General features: G+C 41.5%; 1 long non-coding RNA gene across 1 annotated transcript; it reads right to left on the bottom strand.

Moving 5' to 3' along the window:
• Positions 1-740: 740 nt before the first annotated feature.
• LOC118926560 (uncharacterized) lies at positions 741-26,698 on the bottom strand. Its single transcript, XR_005030521.2, has 3 exons — positions 26,628-26,698; positions 13,756-14,118; positions 741-1,015 (listed from the first exon to the last, which is right to left on the bottom strand). It is a non-coding gene; the product is annotated as an uncharacterized LOC118926560 (long non-coding RNA).

Here is a 26,698-nt window from a genome sequence, read left to right as displayed (position 1 = left end):
ATAGTGCCAGTTAGATTACTGCACCCACCCCAGCCGGCCAATGTACCCAGCAATGCACTGTCTTGTCTCTGATATGACAATATTTCAATCAATTTGCCTTAAGGAATGCTTATAACATGATTACGTTTGGGGCTTTCTGCTTTTGTAAATTTCATCAGTTAACCATCCCATAGTGACCTGAATACACAGGAAAATAGTAACAAAAAGTCAAAATACCATGTGAACTCAAACTAATTTACTTCATCAGTAATTTGCATTAGAGTCACTGATATTAAATATGTAGAATAGAAAGTTCTTACCCAACTGGTTTAGAGCTACCAACTTGGGTGCAGTAGAAATGTTATACAGTTCCCAAAGCCCTAAAATCAAAGATTTCACTTGCTATTTTAGGGAGTGGTGAATATACTATATCGCTTCTCCAGTCTTGAGTTTTCTAAATGTATTGGGCCTAAAACACAGGCTGACGGGTTGCTGGTAGACACCCCCACCAAACATACACACACATGATTTTTCAGTTCCAGTTTTAGAAATGTTATGCCCAAATTAATGATATAATTACTCCACAGCACTCTATGCTTCTTTGATTTACCTAGATTATCAATTAAAATTCAGTGTGAGGCTCTCTGTTTTGAGAAAGATATTTATTGGTCCATATAAGTAAAAACTCCATGGCTGTGCTGAATTGGACAAGACAGGAGTTAGGACTCGTGTTATGCCATCAGGATTCCTTTTTCTCTGTCGCCGGGCTCAACCTTTCTCCCTCTGATAAACTCAATGTGAGCAACAGCAGCCCTGGCCTCCGTGTTTAAGGATTTTAAAAATCCTCATGTTTAAGACGCAAAGCAAAAGCTGAAGCAAAAGTCCCAGAACTGGATCACATTCACCCTGGTAGGCGTGGCTTTTGTTGTGTGCCCATAACAAACCCATCTTCCAGCCAGCCACGTGGAATGGGCTCATTGGTTGGGCTGTATTTGCACATGCTTCAAGACTGGAGTCCAGGGTAGCTTCTACTTACCTGAAAAGACATGGGCAGAGGAAGATCAGGGATTCTCCAGAGGAAAATCACAGTAGGTGCCCGAAGCACGAATGGTATCTCAACAGATAGACCAGGTCTTGCACTACTGGAGTTCACATGCTAGAAAGAGAAAGAGACAATGAACAAAATACTTCAGTAATATAATGCCAAGCAGTGTTAAGTACTCTGAAGAAAATAAATAGGATGAACTGAGACTTAACTAGCATAACAAATCAGACAAGATAGTTAGGAAACTCTTATTCCGGGAAGTAATTCTCCCTATAGGATTATATTCTGAGAAATAAGGCTTTGATTTTTGTAATCCTTTAGTAAATATGAATTATTTCTTTTCAGGTTATTTAGCCCAAGTGTTTCTTAAGTATTGTTCGATTTATTGGAGACATTTCATACAGATTTTCAACAGATGCTGGCAAATGTAAATATTTTTGTTCAGTTCTTAAGGTTGTTTGCTGAGGGAGGGTTTTTGTATTTTTAGATAATTGCATTTGTTTGCATGTGACCTTGGTTTGTTGCAACCAATTGTCTGACGATCTCAGATTTGCCTGAGATCAGTACAGTGAGAACCCTTTTGCTGTCTTTTCCGTTTCAATTCTTTCCTTCATCTGATAATTACCATTGTCTAAAGAATTACAAAAGGGGCCACAGTATGAAAAGTCACACATGGAGATATTTTCTAAAAACTAATTTGGGCAACTAATTTGATGATCCTGTCAAATCAGTGCTCCCCCTGAACTGGAGCCAGTGTGTTTCCAAACCACATCTGTGGGCACAAGAGCACAGCTGCATGTGGGAGGAGACAGGTGCTTCAGTGTCAGGAGAAGGCTGAGCGTTCACAGGTCACCCAAGGACTATACGGAACACAGCTCACAAGTGTTCACACCTCAACTCCAGAGAAAAGCCCTGTGAGATTACGACTGTCTGACCACTGCAGAGACCAAGGCGCACACCAGCAGGCAATCATTCCACCGTGGGGTGGGGACAGTTGGCAAACAGGATTGAAAAAGAAGCAGCCCCTGCTGATCCCTGGACCTCAGTGAACCTGTTTCCCGGATAGCAATCTGTGTAGCTTGGAGCTTATATTCCAGGTACCTAGCAGAGTTCCCGGGACAAACTGGATACTTGTATTCGTTTTCTATTGCCATGGTAACAAATTCCCACAAATTTAGAAGTTCAAAACAACATTCATTATCTCACAGTCTGTCAGTCCAAGGTCCAGGAACATCATGGCTCAGCCTGGTCTAAAGTGTCACAGGATATCAAGGTGTCAGTAGCTGTGGGGAGAAAGCCACTTCCAAGTTCACTCGGGTTGTTGGCCGAACTCAGTGCCCTGTCGCTGTGAGAAGGAGCTCCTGCTCGTTTGCTGGCTGCGACCGGAGGGCCACCCTCAGCCTCTCGAAGCCATGTGCATTCCCTGCTTTACTCCCTCCTTCCTCTTCAAAGCCAGCAACAGTGGGTGGAGGCCCTCTCACGCTATGTATCTGTCCTGCCTCTTCCCGCGAATTTCTCTCTGACTCTCCTGCCTTTCTTGTGATTATGGTGGACCTACCAGAATAATCCAGGACAATCTCCCTACTTTAAGGTCAGCTGATTGACCCTAAAGGTCACCCCTCTTCCACCTTCAAAGTCTCTCTTGCCATATGTCATTAATAAATTCACGGGTTATGGAGAATAAGTCATGGATATCTTTCAGGGACCCTTACTGTACAAGCCACAGCACTCAATTAATATTTTTTAAAAATGAAGAATTCACCTAAGAGCAGACACGAATAGTACTGTCCCCTCCATCAGGCAGCAATATACCTGAAGACAGAATCTGATGGATAAGGACATGTGTGGACATTGGAGGGAAGAGGAAAACTCATTGCACAGCCATTCTGCACCAGGCCTGGAGCTAGGTGCCCTCCCATGAGTCTCTGAGCTCAAGGCTTCATGAAGCAGGCCCAAGCACCCTATGTTCTAATGAGGACAGTGAGCTCAGATATGCTAAGTGACTTCTCTAGCAGCAGAGCCCTCTGATTCCAAATCCACACGGTTTTGCTCTTATGCAGAGTGTCCTCTTGCGTAGACCTGCGTATCTGATGCCCACGTGTAGTCCTGGTGAAGTCCGTGGACTCTGATAAGACTGCTTTGGTTCAAATCCAGGTCTGGAACTTAGGAACTGTGTGACTAAATGCTTGATCTCTTTGTGCCTCGGTTTTCTCATCTGTCAAAAATAGAGATACAATAACTATACCCAGTTCATAGAGTTATTGGGAGGATTAAATGAATTAATCTAAGCAAAGCCCTCAAAACTCACAGAGCATTGCTCTGTTAGCTGTTATCATCATTATATGTTTGAGCAATTGGATTTCAAGCACATTTGGTACCTTTCCATTTGTATTTTTTTAAATATCTTCCCTCTGAATAGGTTTATCGTCGCTGTATGATTTTGCATTTGCGCTGACACTTTCATTCTTATTCTTCCCCCATAAGCCCTGTGGGATTGTAGAGGACAGTGATACTGCTAACAGGATAAATACATTTGTAATGATGACTGAGCCTAAATAATAGATTGGGGAGAATATGTGTGTTTGCCGAGGGGCCAGTGTGAGGAAGAACAAAACTTCCACCAGACACGGGAAAGTTCCTCTGGGCTTGGCAGAGTGAGACACCAAGCAGAGCACAGCCAGCGGAGCTCAGAGTGACCGGACACAGGGAGACCAGAGGCTTAGGAGCAGGGAGGGTCCCCAACCAGGCTGCAGTCCTAGCGCACCTTTCCCATAAACACAGGCTGACGGGCTCCATTTGAGCAGCAGGGCTTGTGTCCAGCAATGGCCTCCTTGGACAGCAGCAGACAGTGCCTGGGAGGACCAAGCGGAAGCATGCCCGTCCATTACATAGCCTTAAACCCTCGCTACTCAATTTCTTTCCTCTCACTTCCTCTCCTTCTACTCCAGTGACCCCTTCCTACCTTTTGGTACCAAGATTACAAGAGCTGGGAAGACTAATCAGGCCCAGGCTGAGTATCCGGGCACTGCCTCAGCTGACCACTGTTGTCAATCATCTCACAAGAGGCACCAGACAAGAGGCCTTTCTCGTCTTGGGACATCAGAGAGGAAGAAATCATTACCAATCTGATCTAAATGCCAAGTAATCACTTTCAACCTGAAGCAGAAACCTGACTCTCAGGGGAAATACATTCCTAAATGCTATAGCCTCAGGCACACGAGAATTGAATCCACATGAAGACGTTCTTTCTTGCACTCACAATGAATGAATCTTTGCTCTATTGAAGGAGCGCTAAGAACAGCATTTAAAGAAAATGATATGCAAGGGAAGAGAAATACTTCCCTGCTGTCAGTTGCGCATGAACGTTCATTTGATCATTCCATTCTATGATCTGTTCATAGCAACTTCTGGATCATATAGCTGAGCAGCCAGCGAGTCTCTTCCATGAATTCTATTTCCCTTTTGGGCCCTTTGCCAAGAATAACAAATTGAACTTTAACGCCAAGTCTGAAAAATTTCCCTTCACTGACTAGAGTTCAACCCTGGCCTGTTATCCTAAACTAACTGATAAAGCAATCCTTTGATGCTATCCTTTGAACAAGTTGTGCAAGCTCAAACTCAGTGAGGAAGAAAAAAAAGCAGAATATGAAGGAAAGTTTGGAGCTAGCAACTAGCCTAATCCTTAATTTCAGACACAGTGTCAAACATTTCACACCTCCGGGTTGCGATAACAAGACCTACAGAACTTCAAAAGTACAGAGGATATTTTCGAGTTCATTCCTGCAGCTCACGAGAAAACCACAAAGACCATACGTTACCCAACATTTTGCGAGAGCTACGATTTACATTCATACACTCCATTGTGCCCTGAATCTGGAAATAATTTCACCTGGATATGAAAGTGAAGGCCAAAAAGGAGGGAGGTGGGTAGTGCTGAATTCACCCAGAGCTGTGTTTACATTTCTGTCACTCCCGGATGCACTTGTTACAGGGTGTGGTCCTTTATATTGCAACTCTTTATTCAAATCCGCTTACCCATCTGCTGCTTCCGTTAACCATGAGCAGTGCGAGATTATCAACCAGTTTAATGTGCAAAAGAGACGCAATAGCACCAACACCAAATAGAAATGTAGAAATAGTTTGATAATGAATATTTATTTTAAACCAAATAATTGAAATAATCACCACAGGAAAAAAAAATAGGACTTTGTTGGACTTCCTTTCACTTATTTTATTATTTGGTTTGTCCAGATTTGAACTATATTGTGGATGGAAGAGCCACCAAAGGATTTATCTGTCACTCTCTACAAGTTCCTAGAGGAAGAACCACTGAAATTTTGGACAAAGATGTTCAAGGAGGGTCCTGAGCCAGAGCAGGGATGGGCACATAGCAGGGGTTCAATTTCATTAGTTAAACAAGCGATCAAATGGAAATTGGCCTCCCTGGGTTATAGCATATACTTGACTGCATAGTATGAGTTCAGTCAATGTTTGTTGACCTATGACAGTGTGGCAAAGCCTAAATTCTCTCCTAGAAAGTGAATGGAGTGAAAAACAAAAAAATGGCAGCATTCATAGATAAGTGTATCAGGTTAGCCATGTACACACACACACACACACACACACACAATCTCAGCAACATACCTTATCACGAGATCCCTGGAGCCTTGTGGCTGGTGCCGGCTGCTTTCCTTTACACCTGTATGATGTTTTACTTTCTCCTGCATGTTTTCTGTTTGATCACATTACTTGTCCCTATTGACTCGGCCAGATTAAGAACAATAGCTGCTGTGGGTTTGGAAAGTTGAAGGTGACTATCAGTTGAACTGGTTGTGTTCCCTGAGGTGGCAATTGACTTGGGGTGAGGGTCAGGGCTAATGGTGGCATACGATTAAACCAAACAGTGATGAACAGCAGACAGAAACACCAGCAAACAGTTGCCACTGGGCAGGTCCAGGAAGGGATAGTGAACTTTCCTGAGAAACTTGGAAACAGAGACTTAGGATCAGGCAATATTTAGACATTCAGGAAAATGGCCAAAGTGTCTGTTAGTAAAAAACAAGTCTTCATCAAAGGCCCAGGCTCACGAGAGCATGAAGAGGATGAGCAGGACAGGGAGTTGGCAAGAGCCTGGGAGAGTCCTGAACTCAAGGGCCTGGAAGTGTGGCTAGGTTAACAGAGCAGGAATTTACACACCAGGGGATTACAGTCATTTGCCAAAATTAGCATCTAACATGGAAACTGTGCCATGAGCAGGAGAGAAGCCAAATCAGCAGCAAACCGATGCTGATGCATGCCTTAGACTCACTCTCCCCCACTCCCAAGTTACAGCCTAAATGAGACTGACCAGGAGTGGACACCCAGGGTCCTTAGCACACCTTCATTCATTCACTCATTCATTTTAAAAATGACCAATCTGGTGCCAGGCACTATAGTAGGCCTGCGAACTACTGGAGATTAAGAGGACATAGCCCAACAGAGAAAGAGAAGAGAGAACTCCATTCTCCGCTCTAGGCATTCCTCAGGGAAGTGCAGAGGGGAGAAAGGCATCCGAGGGGAGGAGCTGAGAGATGTGGAAAGAAGGAAAGTAGGCAGGTCAAAAACAGCTTTTTAGAGTTACACTGTGTTTTTTCCATAATTTAGGTTTCTCTTTGCATGTGCTATTCAGTAACATGATTGCTCATGAGGGTGAACTTACTTCCTGCGGTAAGTTGTCCTTTCACTGTAGTGTTGATTCACATCAGACTCCGAAGTCCATCACTAGGGCTCACGTGCACAGCCATGACAACATTGCAGCTTTGATCCCCAAAGCTGTTTCTTCCCATGCGTGCCCCACCTCCCCATCCCTGTAACCGTATCCCCCACCCGTCCACTACTTGGACAAACCCAAAACCTAGGAGGCATCCTTGATTTCTCTCTTTGCCCCATCGCTTCTGGTCCCAATCGCCAGTGAACCCATCAGCACGTCCTATTCAAAGGCTACTTCTAAAACCTGACGCCCCTCACTTCTCTCCCTCCCTGCCGCCGCTTCCCAGCACACGCCTCTTACCTGTCCTCCTGCAGGAGCCTGCTAACTGGCCCCCTGCCTCTGCCTATGCCCACTCTGCTGGCGTGATCATATCATCGCCTGCTGAAAGGCACCCAGCGGCGTCCTGCCCCACTTCAAGACCTTGCCTGGGGCTTCCCCTTCCTACATTCTGCGCCCTACCCTCCTCTCCCATGCTTCACTCCCCCACCCTGCTCACTACCTTGCGGCTACCTCACCCTTCTACCTGCTCCTCAGCCACCAATCCACCCCAACCTCAGGCTTCCTGGACCTGTGGTTTCTCTGCCTGAAATGTTCTCATCCCATCTTTACATGGCTGGTTTGTTCACAAGGCTCAATTCAATCTTCCCCTCCTTAAATGTTCAGTTTCTTCCTTATTAAATCTTAAAATGTGATCACAAAAATAGCCTTGTCACTGAATTTTAACATCTTCCTCTATTGTTTTATATGTCCTTGTAAGAACAATGTCTACCTTCTCCAGTGAAAAATAACCCTAAAGCACAATGACCTAACAAAACTCTTCCATCTCAGCAGTATGACATTCAGGAGCTGAAGTGAAGGCATTTTAACCTTAGGTGTCTTCAGCGGGTTGCTCTGCTAATGTCCATCTGCTAGTCTCTGTGGGGAGCAAGGTCACCAGGAACCCTGCTAACTGCCAACAGAACCTATCTGGTAGGCCTAAGCATTTACTATGTTTAAATGCAGACCTCCGAAGCATCACACTAGAGTGAAACAGAGTCCTGGAGTTCGATTTTGCCTATTGCTGCATGTAGAGCAGTGACTTGCAATTTTCTGATGAGTACATGACCGTAAATTAACATTTCAATGCACAGAGAAAATCACTGAGCTCGACGTACTCTTCCTAGAGTCAGGGCCACCATGCAATGAAAGAATAGGATTTAGTTCTAGGGTGCTATGAAAGGTCTTTGGCAAAGAAGTCTCTCTCCTCATGATAACAAGTCCCTCCTTTCTTAAAGAAAATGAACTTTGACTGGCAAATCTAACATTTGGTGTCCAAGGTAATAAAATCACACTGGGGGCTTCAAATCCATAATCTTTGATGCTCACAACCACTGAAAAGGTCAGCCTCAATTTTTATCCAAGGAAACTGAGGCTCCAAGACCACCCAGTGGGTAGAAAAGCCTGTGTTCAAACTCTGACCTGCGGGCGTTAAGCCCCGACTATTTCCATTGCCAGCCTGCAGTCTCCGATGTCTTTGATTGATTAGGCCAGAAGAACTGAGGTTCACCTAACATCTTTAGAAAACAAAGCAAGCCTTATAATATGAAGGAAGTGAACAGAAAAGAGAGTAAAATGCAAACGGGCGAGATGATAATAAAGGAGAAAAGTGGCATAAACCCTTATTATTCTTTGAGGTAGAGAGAGTTTATTGGATTTCTAGCAAAATCCACTTTATCTTCTCCATCCCATCAGATTGATAAACCCTCTGAAGATTTATACCATACTGTCATTGCTTTTCTGACCCATATAGTGACTGTGATCATGTTCAAACATTAAAAGGGAGGAAAATAAATGTGCATTCTCTCCAGAATGGCTCACACATATCTTCTCAGCCTGAGAAGTCAGATTCATCTGAAGAAGACATGCAAAAAACTAGGTCTGCTTAAATAGGAAAGGGCTCAAGTCAGCTCCCCGGCAGCTGCTGTATTGAGCAAAGCTGCCTGTAATACTAGATGCGATTCAACATCTCTTTTTTTGATAAGAAGCCAGCCAAATGTTTCCTAATTTCTAACTTGGTCCCTTTGTTGGATACCAAAGGGGAACTAAGAGGACCTTCCAAGTTATCTTCTGTTGAGCATGTCACTCAAGATTCTTCTTTGCCAGACCTTCAGCAGTTGGAGAAAAAGGTCTCTAGGTGAATTGTCAGAGAATAAATCACTTCGATCTGAAAAGAACTTGATTCTCGCAGCACTCAGGGGCTTCTGGGAAATCCTTTTTGTTTTTTTATTAAGTAAGGTGCTGATATTGTCATTTTTAATGGCATGACAAAAAAGATTCTCTCTTGCTGAGTGAAAGTACTAATTAGCTGGAAGGGAATTCTGTCATTTACACAAAAGAATCTCAAGGATATTTCATTTTGAAAAGCATAGTTTTGCCTACTAATTTCATGTGAAATCCTCGTGTGTCACTTCAGGAGCAAATAGCCTTTGCATCCCATCCACAGATAAGAAACTCAAGCAGAGATGTATAAAATGACTTTATTGCCTGGTAAATTCTAGGTCTCTGAGACCAAGCCAGACTATAGGCCAGCAAGCTCTTAAAAATCAAATTTCTTTCATTTGGTATGTTTTACAGCTGTAAATTTTTTTAAGATTACTGTTTTGTTTAAATCCTCTTCAGTATATCTGACTAGAAATAACCTCATGGTTCCCTTTATTTTTCTTTTTGTCTTGATTTTCACAAGGTAAATTTTGCTTTCTGATCGTCATCTCGGATTTCGAACTGTAAAGTTTTCTGGACCTTCCCAAGGATAAAAAATGCTTGTGAGGGAGCAGGTGGGCACCGTCACGGCTGCTCTGGAAGGCAGCTGAATGCCAGGTAAGCCTGTGGGCCTCTCTGGTCACGGTCCTCTCCTCTGATTGCTGTGCTCTCACAGCCTTGCTGCCTTTGGAACTTGGAGGACTTGCTCTGAGACATCCTGCCAGAGTTTGAGAACAGTGACATGGAAGGCTCTAGAAATTGACCACTAATTGAATGGGAGAAGAAATTTTAAAAAAACAACTTCACCATTCTGTCAACTGTCAAGTCACTGACATGGGCATCTGTGGAAGAGGCTCAGAGACCCCTTGAAATGAACAATTTCATCTCATAACAACACTTTCAGAGTGTGGCCTTTGTGAGCCATCTGCATTAAAGTCACCAGCAGCGGGGGCTCTGGCAGGGGGAGTCACACAGGGAGGAAACAGTGGTATTAAAAATGCAGATTCCTTCTCCCTCCCTCCCAGGAGGAATGAACCAGAATGTCCATTTCCCAGGGTGATTCTTGCACATTGCCGTTTCTAAAAACAGATGTTTTAAGAGGTTAATCACCCTCCTCAAGGAAGTTCCATCTTGGATTGAAATGAAGGGCAGTCTAAGACATTTCTTGGCCACTGTGACAAGACTTCTGTTCCAGCTTTATTGAAGTATAATTAACATGTAACATTCTGTAAATTTAAGGTGTACACTTGATGATCTGATACATATATATATTATGAAATTGTTACCACAATAAGGTTAGTTAACCCCTCACCATCTCACATAATTACCTTTCTGTGTGTGTGTGATGAGAACATTTAAGATTTACCCTCTTAACCAACATCTTCCCATCTCCCACAACCTCCAGTCCCTGGCAACACCATTCTACCCTCTGTTTCTATGAGTTTGGCTTTTTTTGCAGATCCCATGTATAAGATTATATAGCTTTTGTCTTTCTCTGTATGACTTACTTCACTTAGCCTAATGCCCTCAGGGTCCACCCATATTGTCACAAATGGCAGGATTTCCATCTTCTTATGGCTATATCATATTCCTTATATATATTATAATAAATAATATTGTAGATATATAATATATTTATATTTGTGAATGTATGCAATATATTTAACATACATAATATTTAACATGTGTTGTATATATGACATTTTCTTTATCCATTCATCTATCAGTGGATTCTTAGGTTGTTTTCATGTCTTGGCTATTGTGAATAATTCTGCAATGAACATGGGCATAGAGATCTCTCTTTGAGACAGTGATTTCATTTCCTTTGGCTATATACCCAGAAGTGGGATTGCTAGGTCATAGGGTAGTTCTATTTTTAATTTTTTTATGACTCTCCATACTTTTTTCCATAGTGGTTTTATACCAGTTAACAAGTCACAATATTCTTTAAAGCATTAAAATATTAGAAAATTTTGGACGAAGATTGGTTTGGTGGTACAGAAATAGGTATCTTTGTTTCAGTTATCTAACCCTTTGTTTTATTACTGTGATAGAAACACACAAGCTTGTGCTTTTTAAATGTGACTTATTAACACAACATCTAGTCTGGTTATGCTTATATATGGCTTTACCTAAGGCTTTTGCTTCTTCAAAATCCTGGGTTGATGGGAATTTTTTTTCATCAATCAGTTGATAGATTGGTTAACATCCATGTTTTCCACCTTACAGCTACTCCTAGATACTGGAAATGATTGATTATTAAATTGTACCATGACTTCATTTCTCACACTAGTATGGTCTGTTTTCTTATCAACTGGAATTTACCTGCAGTTATTTTAATTTATCTAGCTGTTATTTCTAATGCAAATGAGGTCTTTTTAAAAATTATTATCCAGACATTTAACTAAAAAGAAGAGAAATTAAAGGAGAAAGGAAGATAAAGTTGATTTTCAGTGAGAGGAATCAGGTTGGTATGTATTACAGTAGAGGGAAACAGGACTAGCAGACGTGACCTGCTTTCTGGTCTGGGTCTAACCCCAGTTGTGGAGGAAGAAGGGTTAGCCTAGCTGATGGGTTTCTAGAAGCCAGGCCTGAAGGAAAAAATCTCTCTTCCACGAGGTCATAAGGGATGTCAAAAGGGGTCAAAATCAAAAACTGCAAGGCACAGCATCTAATCAGCCAAGGATTTCTGCGATGGAGGGTGCTGCCCAGGAAGTGGGCACCCAGGAAGTGGAAGGTGGAGTACAGGTGGGGTAAAGCAGGAAGAGCTTGGCCTCTTCATTGGAAATTCAACACTGGTTCCGATGTGCTCACTGCTACATGGGTGATGGAGGAGCCAGCTGCACGTCAGGGATATGGATGGCAAGACTGCAGCGAGTTCTCAGGGGATGTTTCCAAACTACAGGTCTCTGCCCATTTGAGGATCATAAAATAAATTATTGGCAAAATATAGCAAAAGGTTTTTGCTGTTCTCGTGAAATAATAGAATGTCATAGAATAAATAGAACAAAACAGAATAGAGTATATTGCACAGAGTAAGGAAAATAATATTCTGGGAAACTGGCTTATAGATCATTCTATAATATATTTGGTATTCCTTAGTACACGTCAAGGTCAAAAAATGTTTGAGAAACAAAATAGTTTTCCAGATAGACCCCACCTGCCCTCATCCTGATCATGATGGGCACTGAACAGGCCACTTTTAGCTACAGTTAGGCCTGCATCCTGAGTTTGTCTCGATTCAGTGTTTGCTCCGCACCAGCCTCCTCCATGCATGGGAATAGAATTGTTGCCTTCAGCCTAGTCAAGGTAAGCTTCCTGGGAATCCACAGAGCTTCCGTCTTTCCTGGGACCTCATCACATTCCAAGTTCTTCAAGTAGGTTTCGCTCCTAATTGGCCCTCAAATTCCTAGCTAGTCCTGCAAACCTGCTCTTAAAATCTAGAGCGCTCAGTGAGAGCTCTAACAACCTGCCTAATAACTGCTTAGGACATCTTCCCAAGGATGCAGACCCAGCTGTTTTACCCACGTATGAGCTGGAGTCCTGTGTTCACCCATAACCTCCCCTCCTGGAATTCAGACCATCCCTACTGCTAGAAAATCTGGTTACTGGTACCCCCCCAGGGCAGCCTCAACCCACCTCTCGGCTGGATCTGGGGCTCATGAAGACTCATCCAGAGCTGAGCGCAGAGATTCACCGAGACGAGTGGTTCTCCAAGTGCAGCCCAAGATGGGCAGCATCAACATCACACGGAAACTGGCAAGAAACGCACATATTTGGGCCCACCATAGACCTGCTGAATCAGAAACTGGTGGGGAGACTGAGCCACCTGGGTTTTAACAAGCCTTCCACGTGAATCTGGTGCATGGTACGGCTGGAGGACCACTGATCTAGGACAAAGCGAAACATGCTAGAAAAATTTAATGCTGCCTGATTTAAAAAACAAAACATCTTATTGCTTCTATTCCCTCACATGGACTATGATGGCACCATGCTCAAGTGAAATGCATTCATGTATTAGCTCTTTAATACATTACAACAGACAATTTCCCACTACAGCCTTTGTTCTTACCGCTTAGCTCGACTAAAGTACAAGGACTTTTAAGTAGACCTGACTGAATAAAAATGGAGAAGATAATAACAGAATTGTTTTTGAGGTTTACAAGTTTCCAGAAAAAAAAAAAAGTTTTCACTTGTTAAACTGCACTTGTTAAATTTCCTTATTCCAGCTGGGACTGTCAGCAAAAGAGATATGAATCTCAGGAGGCCTCTTTTTTCTCATGAAAACACAAACCAGTGTTTTTGTTTTGTTTTGCTTTATGATTTGTCCTCCTTTACACTTCAAAGGTTCAGATGAAACTCCAGACGTTAGTTCCTTATCCCAAATGCACATTTTTCAGTTTGCCCATCGGCCATTTTCTTTAAGCCCAGATTACCGCTGAACTAACTGTACAGTAATTCCCATGGAAGCACCTTGAGAAGACAGCATTATGTAGAGACAAAGTTTCTCAATATTTTTGGTCTATGATCCATTTATGAGCTTTCTAGTAAAGACACAGCTCCTTAGCATCATCAGCCTATTCCCTTGTTAACCCTTAGCCTTCCAAACCCCAGCACAGATGTACGCACTGATTTTTACACCCTTCCCCATATATCCACCATCTCTAGATTAGAAACACTGATTAGGCAGGCAGAAGAAACTAAGAATCAACCAGTAGAAATAAACATGGGGTTGGGTACACACCTCCGGATCCACTTCTGTCAATGACTCGCTGTAGCAGGCATGATTTTTCTAGTCTGTCCAGCATCCCTTCTTCGGGGGACTGACCCCTCCACCATTGCATGGAAGCCTCCTGAGACCATGTAGTGCAGATGGAATGACACCATCTTCCTGCTGCAGGAGTGGACGGCTTAGGCGAGGTGACCCACAGAGCCACCCCCATCTCTCTGGGTGCAGTGATTAAATCAGGAACGGGCCCTTTTCCTGAGCTGAGCCAGTCATAATGTTCCAGGATTCTTGTCGTGAGAAGCAGCTGCTCTTTCTCTATAACCGTGAACACTGAAGGTCACAGGCATCGGGAACACCAAGGGGCTAGCACGCCACCTCCTGAGAAAAGGACAAGAGGGAACCCAAGCAGAAAGGAGTGTATCTTAGAGGCCCGGAGCCACCTACACCCCAAGTCAAGTACACCTCGGCCTCTCCAGTTACCTTTGTCAGTTGATTATCCTTTCTATAAAATCTAGCTCGTGTTGGGTTTTCATCATTTGCCATCAGGATTGTCAAACCGTTTGCTGAATATCTCCATAAACTGGTTTTCTAATTTACTCAATAAATGGGAAAATCATTCCCAATGGCCTTTTTCCCAGATGTACTAAAACATATTCTCTTCCCTAACTTGGATAGCTTATTTTCTATTAGATCATGCCAATGTATCTATTCTTGAACCAGTTTTCTTTTACTTAAATGAAATCAAATCGATCCAACCTCGATTTTCTGTGAAGATTAATTAAATGACAACATATAGCTGCTATGAAAAATAAAGTCCTCCCTTCTGACTGATGCAAAACTAAACACCTATGCTTAGACACCGAAGTCTGCCAGTACAGCTGTGTGAGCTTCACTGTCTTCTTGCCATTAACCTTGTTTTGTAACTGGTACGTCAACCCTTATTTGATTCTGGTGAGAGTCCAAACAAAGACCTCAAGCAAAATGCCTTGACAATATTTGCTGACATATTATGAGCAGTCCCATTGTAGAAAACTGAAGCATCGGCGGCCCTGATAAACCCAGATGAACACAAGGAAAGGTTTCATGGCTCTATAAACAGTTTTTATATATAAATGTCACATGAAAGGCAGTGGGATTAAAGCTTTATGCCGTGGGGCTGTCTGGAATACATCACCCAGGCTGTACTGCTCCTCTGGCAATAGATGTCCTGGCCTCACTGTTTGTTTAATCTGTATCTCACTTTCTTAAAACTCTACACTGTCAAAATGGTTCTTTGTTCTTAGCGTATATACATGTAGAATTGGATTAAAAAGAACTGAAGCCGTTTTATTTCGTTAATAAAAAACTGGAAAACTAGAGGCAAGTAGGACAAACTGCTAACAAAGTCTACCTCTAGGTTAGGAACACAAGTGCTTTTCATACACAGAAAAAGTACTTGCAAACTACTGGTTACACCAGGTTACCACCCATAAATAACAAAACTCCCAAAGGATTTGGGAATTTATTTTCTGTCCTAAGAGTAGCACTTAATGACTGAAAAATGTTCTCGTTGAGTATCATTACTGTGACCCCAGCAATGAAAAGTAAACCACTTTGACATGAGAATATTTGAAAACAGCTCAAAACATCAAAGTTGCGAAACTTAGAATCTACCCCCAAGCCTGTTGGAGTAACACAAAGCCTCAATTTACCATTTGTTAAAATAGTTTCTTCACCTTTCAGATGGGAATTCAGGGGAAGGGACTTGTACTAGCAGAGAGAGGGATGCTGTAGAAGGCCTATATAGAAATAACGCATGCAGGGGAAGGTATACGTAGAAACTATACAATTATTTTGCAGATAATTTGGGTTTTGTTATTTTAGTATTATTTATCATTTTATTATTGCTTTGCCACTGAATAATGCCAAGAAAGAATATTTTTGTAGCATAAAAGCAATTTATTGATATATGCATATTTCTTCAATCAACACTAATGTTGCTAACACAATGCCTACTCTAGAAATGCAATAATTATACATCAAAAGGAATTTTTCAGAAAAACTTTCTATTCATACCCTTTAATAGGTCAGTTATTGGACAATATTATTCATTCATGGAATCTGACATTATAGTGCCCTAAAATATATTGTTCTCAGCACAGCCTGTTTCCAAGAGATGTTAAGATTCACATATTACAAATCTCTTATAGATTATTAACAATCTCAAGAAAATGTCCTAACCTTACATTAGAATATGGACAAATAAGCATATTTAAACATTTAAATGTTTTCAGTTAAAACATACTATTTAAGGTAAATACCATTTTTATGATTCCCCAAAGTAAATAGGCTTTTTAATCTAATGGACCAATTAGCAATCAGAATACCTAATTCAACAGGGACTTAGTATAACATCATAATTTATACTTATTGTTTTTACATTTTTATAATCAACCTATAGACATAGGTAAAGTATGAGCTTCATCACATTTACACAACAGAAAATAAATGATAAAAGTCTGAATAATATAAAAGGAAAGAGAACTACCAGAAGCCAGCAGTCAGTCGGAAGAGAAAAGGCTGCCTGACGTATAGGGGCCTGACTTCCTCAGCCACTGTACTGGAGATTCAAAGAAATACCACCTAAAATTGAGGAATCAAACATAGAGCTATAAGTATACAATGGCCTGAATGTTTATGTTCCCCCAAAGGTCATAGGTTGAAAACCTACTGATCAAGGTGATGGTATTTGGAGGAGGGACATTCAGGATGTGGTTAGGTCATGAGGGTGGAGCCCTCAGGAATGGGATTAGTGCCCTTATAAAGGAGCCCTCAGAGGACTCTCTCTTCTCTTTCCATTATGTGAGGGTATAAGAAATCAGCAGTCTGCCGCCCAGAAGAGGACCTTCACTGGAATTTGACCACACTAATACCCTGATCTGAGACTTTCCAGCCTCCAGAACTGTAAGAAATAAATTTCAGTTGTATGTAAACCACTCATCTATGGTATTTTGTTATAGCAGCCTGAACAGACTAACACAGAGCAAGAGGTACCTCGGTTATCATAAGCTAAATAGAACATAACTTATAAAGGAAGGGATAAAAACGTGGGAATAAGTAAAACAATTCTTTCACCTGTAAGAGCAGAGATCAGTACTGATATATTTGATGAAAAAAGAGAGGTATAAATATATTATTTTTGTGTTACCAGGAAACTATCAGAAAAATAAAGCCAGGAATGGTTAATTCCAGGTCTTCATCTTACTTGATCTATGAAGAACTTTGACGAAGCAAAGGATCTAACTAAAGAAAATCAAGAGTTCTACAAAATTGAGGATAAAAAGGTCTTTATCATGACTGAAAATGGGCCACGTGTGTTGAACTATATCATAGTTCAAAGGTTTTGGATTGCTGGTCCTAATTTTTACTGATAAAAGACAAGAAAGGGCAAATTAACCTCTCTCATTGTTAAAATCATTGGTTTTTTTAATAACATTGGCACATTAATCCCATTTTTAACTTCATCAATTTTGGTGGTTTGGGAACAAAAGTTATGAAACTAAAGAAAAGCCAAGGCATAACAGACCCATTTTTAGACGACTTTAATTTGGGGCTTGTTTTTCAATACTGTGTCTTCAGTCTCCAAGCTTCCACTAGAAGTGCTGTTATTTCATCTGTCTCTAATTCTGAACTTCCTGCTCTGAATTTATTGCCTGATATTTATCATATGCCTTGTGAATTCTCCCTGCATTACTGGTACTCGCCTTTCACTATTATAAACCTTTGTGTGTTCATAGTTCACTAATGGAGGCAATAATCTCAATGCATGTCTGGCAGGAAAGGGAAATATAGGACATTTCATTCTCATTTACATACCACAATATTAGAATTTCTATTTCTTTATTGTGCATTGTCTCAGGGCCTGTTTTCACATGGCAGATATCTAGGTTTTAGTCGCTTAGACATTTTGAGTATATAAAAGAAAATGTTCTTCGTTTAGAATTTTTTTAACTGTTTTTTAAATGAACAAACATCAGCTGTACTTGCATATCATTAATGATTACAGTGTATTTTGTATTCTACAAGCCACACCAACCATTATTTTCAAAACATGCCTTTCTCTCTAGACTTAATTACTGGCACTGGATATATATATCAGGGCTGCTCTAGGACACACTCTGAGGCTCTCTAAGACCCAGCTAGAAATGTATTGGTGTCGCCATTTGATAGCTTTCAAGGTTTTTTTTAATGGTATTACAGCCCAACATTTACTTCTGATCTTTAATCCTCGGAGCAAAGGCTGCAGTAGAAGGCCCCACCTTGGTGGAGTGCCTGTACTTTACCCACAGTCTCAGGTTATGTCTTCATTTAAGAATCTCTTACTGAATGGAAAGATAGTTGAGAAACTCATTTTTCCCTACACTGGAAGATTCTGGGTTCTCTATAGTCTCTCTAGTCCAAATTCTATTTCTAAATTTCTAATTCTAAAAAACCAGCTAGTTATTTTCCGAGCTCATCATATGCAACTAAAAGAAGCCAGCTAATAGATCAGCATTCTAATAGAAACCATCTTGCCCAAGTCCAGAAGTTCACTGGTTACATTTCTATCTTCTAGTTTACCACAAAAGATCCTTATACCAAATGCTTCATGAGTCACCACTTCTTCAGAATTTTATGGTAGTTTCTTCAACATTTTTCCAACCTACACTCACCACACAGTCCCACATATTTCAGGTTTTTCTTACAGCCATCACAGCATTTATTAATATAAACCCCTGCATAGGTTTGCTATTGCTACAAAAATGTTGCACAACAAACAGCTATGAAGTCTCCGTGGTATGCAGTAATAAACGTTTATTCAGCTCACATGTCTGTGGATTGGCTGGAGATCTGCTGATCTAGGCTGGGGCAGCTCGGCTGGATGGCTCTGCACCATGTGTCTCTCATCCTCATTCTGGAACCTCTGGACTAATCTGGGGATGTTCTTTTCATGACAACAGCAGAATGCAAGAGCCCAGGACCTCCCATGCAAGAGCATTTCCAGACTTTGTTGAATCATGCCTGCTAATATTCCATTAACCAAAGCAAATCATATTCTAAACTCAAAATCAAGGGGTGGGGAAGTATTCCCTGCCTACTATGAAGCCAAAGACAATCACATGGCCAAGTTCAGTGTTAATGGAGTGGGAAGATATACCTCTTTCACAGAAGTGAGTAAACAGAGGACTATATCTGATAGTTAAACCTGCCATAAGAAAAATCTTGTTTCTCCTTTTTATTTCCTTCATCATCTATATATAAGTTAGGAACCTTCAGCTATAAGCAATTAAAATCAATCTGGCTAATCTAATCAGAAAAGGAACTGATTGGAAGGGTGCAGAGAAATTCATAAAATCAAAGAAAAATCTGATCCTACAGTCCTCTGGAGGGATTAAGGCCAGGAAGTCTCCAAAGGTCTAGGCAGAATCTCTTTGGGGTTCTGCATGGAGTGGGGGTATTTTTCCCATCCTTATGTCACTCAGCTGAAGATCCAAATCCCCAAGACAAAGCCTGGCTGAAAGATCCTGCTCAGCCCTGGCCAGCAAGGGGCCGGAAGGCTGCTCCAGCCAACCTCCACAAGACAGGGAGGGTTTGGTCCTCAAAGGAAGAGCAGTGTTTTGTTTTCAGAAGTAAGGGGGCTGCATGCTGAGAAGACAAGATGAACGGTGTGTGCACCAGTTACCGTGTAAGCCAATCTATTAGAACTTTAAAGATGTGAAACCTGTCAAAAGTAGCATGTTGTACCAACCCAACTTATACAGCTTTATCCGATAAAAACTTGGATGAAGAAATAAATCTATGTAAATCTAGTAAACATTGTACATCCAAGGCCTTGGAATCAGAAGATTTGGGCTAAAGTTCCAGGCCTGCTATTCACTACTGACATGACCTTTGGCACAGTCACTTAGTTGCAATCTCTTCATTTATTAAAAACATATGTCTTACCCCATTTCTGTAGGTTGTTGTGAAGTTCAAATGAATTGATATACACAAATGCTTTAAAAACTATAAAGGGACTCCCATGTGACAGCAATGCTTATGTGCTCAATGACACTGGCACCAGTTTAAAATTTCTTACAATGACCAAGCCTCATCACCACAACCTCCAAAACCTACAAATGCCTGCAGGTCAGAAAAACTGTTCCCATTTCAGTAAACTATTTCCTACCATCGGAAGAAAATGCTCTGAAAATGATGGGCCTTAAGACTGAAGAAGGGGAGATAGTTGTTTTAGTACCAGGCAACTTGGGACATGGTTTTAATGAGGCTCTAGGCTGGGGTCTCTTACTACTTAGGTCAATATTCCATCATTCCTGCAAGAGACCAGGTTAAGGAAATATTCAATACTCCCCCAAGGTGAAATGAAAGAAGTGGGTCAAAGAGAGATAGACAAACAGAAAGAGAAAGAAATATGCTTCTTTGCTTTGAAGATTCAGCTCAGATGGCCCAGTGAAGAGGCGTGACTATGTATCTACAAGACACAGTATCCACATCATTTACTTCCATTCTCCATACTTTCCACCCCTTGGGATGTTTGCCATTGGAAAAGGATTGCAAAGGGAACAGAAAATAGAAGAACACCTAAATAGCCTTCATGTGGCCAGATGAGGAAGCATAAGGAATCAAGAGTGGCTCAGCCACGCAGCCCTTAAAAGATTCACTCCTGCTGGGGGATCTGTCCTCATTGCCAAGAGCAGCTAACAGTTCGTGACTGGGTGCACAGTATACCAAAGGAAGGGAGGTTAGTACCCTGCAGATCCTACACAGAAGCAGGGGGCATCTTTGAATGCACCCTTGAATGTCATGGAGTGCCAGGCCAGGCATGCCCACATTGGCACAGAGAAGCATTCAGTCTTCATTGGTTAAAGATGGCAACATGTGTCATTGTTCCTTAATGAATGGCTTGCTCACTCCTGTGCTACCACACAGTCAGGCCCTGGTTTATGTCCTACCTTGTTACTAATCTCACTGTTCTTCTACTCCAACAGCAAAATAATATTTCTGAAACATTATTTTATTTAATGTTACCTCATGGTAAATCCAACCTCTGCCCCCCACAAAGAACAGCCCCAGCACCCCTGGGAACTGTCGCAGACTTTCCTGGCATTGGTAGTTCCAAGAATTAACTTCATTAAGAGATAATACTAATCCCTCTGAGCTAGACATCACGGTTCAGGGTTGCCTATGAAGAAAATAGAGGAAATCAAGAGAGGGAAGAATTTCTCCAAGGGTTCAAAAAGTATCCTGAGCTAAGAAAAACAAAGAAATGAAAGCAAAGTCCTGAATGGGTCTCAGAAAGAACCCCCCAAATCCACACCCACATAGACACACATACGCAAACAGACACATGCACAGGTATACAGGGACACACTCTCTGCCCTTTACCTGTTCTGCTTCTTGGGCAGAGGCTCATGGGCTATGTCCAAGCCCAAAGGGGCCCTGAGAAGTCTCACCGAAATCCCCATACCCCGATATGGCATCAAGCTTATAGACCTTTAGTCTCTAGGCTCAAAGGGACCCATAAGAAAGAAAGAAAAAAAGGGAGGGGGGCTATCACAGCTGTGGAGAACCAACCAGTGAAGCCTATGGCAACCTCAGAGAACACCCCAATGAACAGGTGACAAATGAATTGATCGTCCCTCGCCCCCAACCTTGCTGTTGCACCAGGAGAGACAGTGAAACTCCAAACTGTTTGCAATGAAGTTTCCACCATGCCAGCAGAATGGAAATGGACATGGGAATTGCATTGGTTTATAGGAAAAATAAAGTCATGTTTCGTATGCTCTAAGTGGTGGCCTAAAATCCATACTAGATGTTTGTGCACATTTTTGTCTTCCCAATTGAACTGACAGCTTCTAAAAGACACCAAAGAGATCTCCTTCCCTCTTACAGAAGGGCCTCTCAGATGTTAATGTTCACTTTTGTTACCTACATCTTGTTAAAACACAGATTCTGATTTGATAAAGCCAGGGTGGGGCCCAAGATTCCTCATTTCTACCAAGTTCTTAGATGCTATTGGTCATAAGTAGCAAGGCCACTGAGATTCATAATGAGCTACATGTTTAAATAGATGCCAGATGAAGGGAGAAACAAAAAAATAGGAAATGATGACTAAATAATTTGAAGAATTATGGGTGTGGGCTGATTCGATTCATCTTTCACATTTTTATTTCTTGGCTTAAAATAGGAGAGATGAAAGGTACACATATGTCAAATGAATTCATGGGGACATGCTCAGATTATCAATTTTTCTTCTAATTAATACTATTCCTTCATTCTATGAATACTTATTCAGTATGCAAGGAAACAACACAGAGGTGTGGACAAAATGCCCACTCTTGTGGTATTTGCATCCTAATTAGGTTTATTAACTTTTTGACTATTGGCTAAAGTTTTGGGTACATCTTAACTCATTTGAGCCATAAAAGAATTAGACAAATGGAATATTATTCAGCCGTAAGAAGAAAACAAATCGTACCATTTGCAACAACATGGATGGAGCTAGAGGGTATTATGCTCAGTGAAATAAGCCAGGCAAAGAAAGACAAGTATCACATGATTTCCCTCATCTGCGGAGTGTAACAACAAAGCAAAAACTAAAGGAACAAAACAGCAGCAGACTCACAGAACCCAAGAATGGACTAACAGGTACCAAAGGGAAAGGGACTGGAGAGGATGGGTGGGAAGGGAGGGATAAGGGGAATAAGGGGCATTACGATTAGCACACATAAGGTGGGGGGGGCACAGGGAAGACAGCATAGCACAGAGAAGACAAGTAGTGACTATATGGCATCTTACTACGCTGATGGATGGTGACTGTAATGAGGTATATGGTGGGGACTTGATAATAGCAGGGGATGTAGTAACTAAAATGTTGCTCATGTGAAACCTGAAGGGCCCCCACTCATAAGATGGCAAACTTCCTGCTTCTCTTCCGGGTCCTCGGTTCCCGCCGGCGCCACCTGAACCCCAATCACCCCTCGCCCCCCTAATCCCAGCACCTAGCCAATAGCCACCAGCCCCGTAGAAGTAACACCACAATCACCCCATGCCCCTTCCCATATAACCCAACACCTTTCCCTAATAAAGCGGAATTCTCCGGTGAATTGCTGCTGTGTGTCGCTCCTTTCCTTTCAAAACCTAGCATAAGACTGTATATCAATGACACCTTAATAAAAATTTCTTTAAAAAAGGAACTAGACAAATGAAAATACTGAGGGCCAAAGTAATAAAGGACTGGCCTAATGCCAGACAGCCAATAACAGGCAAGGTGTGGATTTGAGCCTGATTTTCTTCATGTTCTGTCCTCTTTCTAATATCCCAGGGAACAAAATTTACCCTTGAGACATTATTAGAAGTGATTATTAGGCTCTTCAACCAGGCCACAGAACCTTAATGCTAGATGAGAAATAGCAAAAGAGGATCTCACCTTTTTAGTCAAAAAGATCATTTTTATTTACTAAAAAGACATTCAAATCAGGAGGCATCTGATTCCTATTTGGATAATAGACAGTAAGCTCATATGTTTAAATATCCATCGTTATTTTAAATTCTTTGTGAATTTATTGGCCTTTCATGAAAGTCAAAGTTATGGTCTCAGTGGTAATTACCATATCACTGAAGATATTACCAGTCCTCGGAGAGCCAACTTCTAGCAAAATGAGGATGTATATAAAGAATTAATTACCCTAGCAGTTCATGCATCTTCTTTTTGCAAAGGAATTTCTCCCCCAACTTGACAAAGTAAATTGTAGTAAGTTCTTCTGAAGTAAAATTGATTGTGCTGGTTTTCACAGAAAATTCTTAGGACTGGCATTAGGCTGCCCAGGGGCTTGGCAAGCTATCAGGTAGCTTGCCTGGGTGAGAAACACAGGTGGACAGATCAACAGCACCACACCTGACACCCTCATTAAATTGTGAGTTGCATGGTGAAGAGACACCATGTAATTTCCTCCTGCTATACTTGGAGACTCCTCTTACTTAGGTAGTTCTTCAACATAATATGCTTAATTTAGCTAACACAGTGCCCCAATTAGCTTCTAATAGACAGCGGTAAATAAATGCACAAGTGAAATGCATGCTACAGAGTGCATACAAATTCAATTCGCATTATAATTGCTTCAAGATAGTATCAGTGGGGTTCACTTGGGGTGGCTGTCCCAAGGTAGGGATAACCTTGGTATAACCAGAGTAACCATGGTTTGCTCTGGTTCACCACTGTTGAGCCAACACAATCACTAATAGCTTCTCTTTTTTGCTTCACATTTGTTTCTATTTGGACAACAAATTCAATGGTCACTTTATTTCTAACTGACTCTCATGTCTGCAAAAACTTCACTGCTTGCCAGTTTTTCAGAATTGTGCTGGGAATCCTGCCACCGGGAGAGAAGAGAGTGATGAGAATAGAACCGAGTGTCTGCTGATTAGGGAAATCACAGGGTAAATCAATAGTAATGCCACCATCCCCTTAGACCGTCGTTATGAATACCTGAGAAGATTTATGCATTCTCTTAAATTGTTTAACTGATTTCTTACTCAGGGCAAATACTGTCATTATTACCACATGATAAATGATGAAATAAAGAAAACCTAGTTTAAAAATATCTATCTACCTGCTTGATGATGAGCATATCATAGGTGGTTGGGCATAAAAATACCTAAAAAATAAAATATATGGCTCTATCTTCAAGGAATTTAGAATCTATTGTGGGAAATCACACGGAAAAAAGTAAGTAGTAAATGATAGATACAGACTAATATTATGCCTAAGTGTTGAAAGCTCTCTCAAGGTTACATAATAAATATGTTTCAGAGTTAAAAATAGAGGGAGTAGATGGAAAATAAACATTTATCACATAAAGCACATGGTATAGGTCAGTATGAACTAGCTGTGGGTTTATTTCACCTAATTCTCATTACAAGTCCCAGAAAGGCAATAGGATTTCTTTTACAGACAAAGCAACAGACCCTGAGAAGTTAAGTAACTTGCCTGAGGTCACACAGTACCCACACTGGATCTACTGAAGCCAAAAATGGTGTTCTCTCCCCTATACTATATGAATTGCCCTCCTCTTCCATAGCCCAAGGCAGAAATTGGCCTATCTTAAGAATCCTACAGGTGTCTAAACTCAGAGGAAATATATTCAAAAGTGTACAAAATACAGTACAGGAAAGAAACAAGAAAAAAATTTAAATGAGACACGTTTTTTAAACTCTACAGAAATGAAAGACCATATCTACTCTTCCAAAAGCCAGTTCCGATAAAGTTGGGTAATTGGGAGGGAAGAAAAGGATTGTGTAAAAACACATACTGATCTGAAAAATTATCTGTGGAGTTGCTCATTGTGAGTCCCTAAGGAGACTCCCTCACAGAATGTATTAGTCACTTCTTGCTGTTCTAATGCTGATTATAACACAGTCCCCTATTCTGTGCTGTCATCACTGTGTAGCAGGGAAGGCAATTGCTGAGCTGGGGAGGAAAGTTTCAAAGCATTCAAAACAAGAGCGCTTTTGTCCTGCTATAGATTCAGTTCACCCCCAATTGATCAAATACTTTGGCTTTACAAAGCAAGGTGCTGGATGAAGGAAGCAGAGCTTGGAGGGGAGAGGAAGACCTGATTCCTGACCTCGAGTGTGTTACAGTCCAGTCGGAAAATGGGCAAGTGTACCTACAAGATTGTAAATCATATGTGATGAGCTGAAGTAGAGCAAAAGAAAAGAGCTAGGAAGACGCTAGTGGCAAGTGATAAAGAACTAACAGCCCTCTCTCTCCATAGGTGAGCTTCAACTAACTTACTGCTAAAAGGGGGTTTGTACAAATAGCACATGGATCACTTAGATGTGGAATCATGGAACTCATAAAAACCGAGTAGAAAAGTGTTTGCCAGGGGCCAGGGGTGGGGAAAATAGAGAAAGATTGGTAAAAGGGTGCACATTTCCAATTGTAAGATAAATATTGTCTGAGGCTGTAATGTATAACATGGTGACTATAGTTGATAATCTGTATTGTATAAGTGAAATTTGCTGAGAGAACTTCACTCACCAAAAAAAGGGGGGGAGGGGAATATGCGAGGTGATGGATGTGTTAATTTCATGTGTTAATACATCCTATCACAATGCATATGTGTATTAAATCAAAACGCTTTAAAAATCTTATGATTTTGTCAATTTTATGTCAAGAAAGCTGGAAAAAAGGGGGACTCAATACATTCCATGCCTTCCTTGCTGGTTCATTATAAAGACGTAATGTTTTAAAAATAAAATTGTTGAAAAAGTGTTTTGAAAACTTCTTTTCGGTGTAACACTGGAAGCAAAAAATGAGGCCCCTTTTGTTTACTGCAAACACACACTGTGCAGCTACATCTGGGTCAGGCAGGTTTGTGTGCATCTGAGGAGAACTAACTGCAGGTGTGACTGATCTCCCGCTCTTCCCCTGTCCGCAGCCTGCGGCCTGGCCTTCCTTCCTGTCTCCCCGTCCAGGCCCCTCTGCTGCTCATGCTGAACTGTCTCTAATGATCTCATGCAGTCATGGCTTCAGCTCTCCGTTGACCCAAAGTCATGCCTCCAGCCCAGACGTTTCCGAGCTCCAGACTCATGTATCTGCCTACGGAGTGGAGATTTCCACTTGGACGTCTCTAAGACTGTGCAAAAGGAACTCGCTGTCTTCCAAAGTTCGCACCTGCACTGCTTGTTCTCACTCTTGGTGAATACCAGTTGTCACCCACTGTTACCAAGCCATAACCTGGCTATCTACCCAGCATGCCTCTTCCCTTCCGCCGTCCCTCCAGCACTTTATCCTTTACTCTGCTCGCTTAAACTATAACATAAGAGGCAAGGAAATTGGAAGATACAGCCTCTTATACGCTTACTTGTTATGTTCCCACAGGGTTGGATGTTGTTCCTCTCTGAGTCAGGCATTCTGCCCATTTCTTCTTTCTCT

The sequence above is a fragment of the Manis pentadactyla genome, chromosome 6 (genome assembly GCF_030020395.1).
Source record: "Manis pentadactyla isolate mManPen7 chromosome 6, mManPen7.hap1, whole genome shotgun sequence".
Classification (NCBI taxonomy): domain Eukaryota; kingdom Metazoa; phylum Chordata; class Mammalia; order Pholidota; family Manidae; genus Manis; species Manis pentadactyla.
The sequence above is the reverse complement of the archived record's forward strand: the minus strand, read 5'-3'. Positions and strand labels throughout refer to the sequence as shown.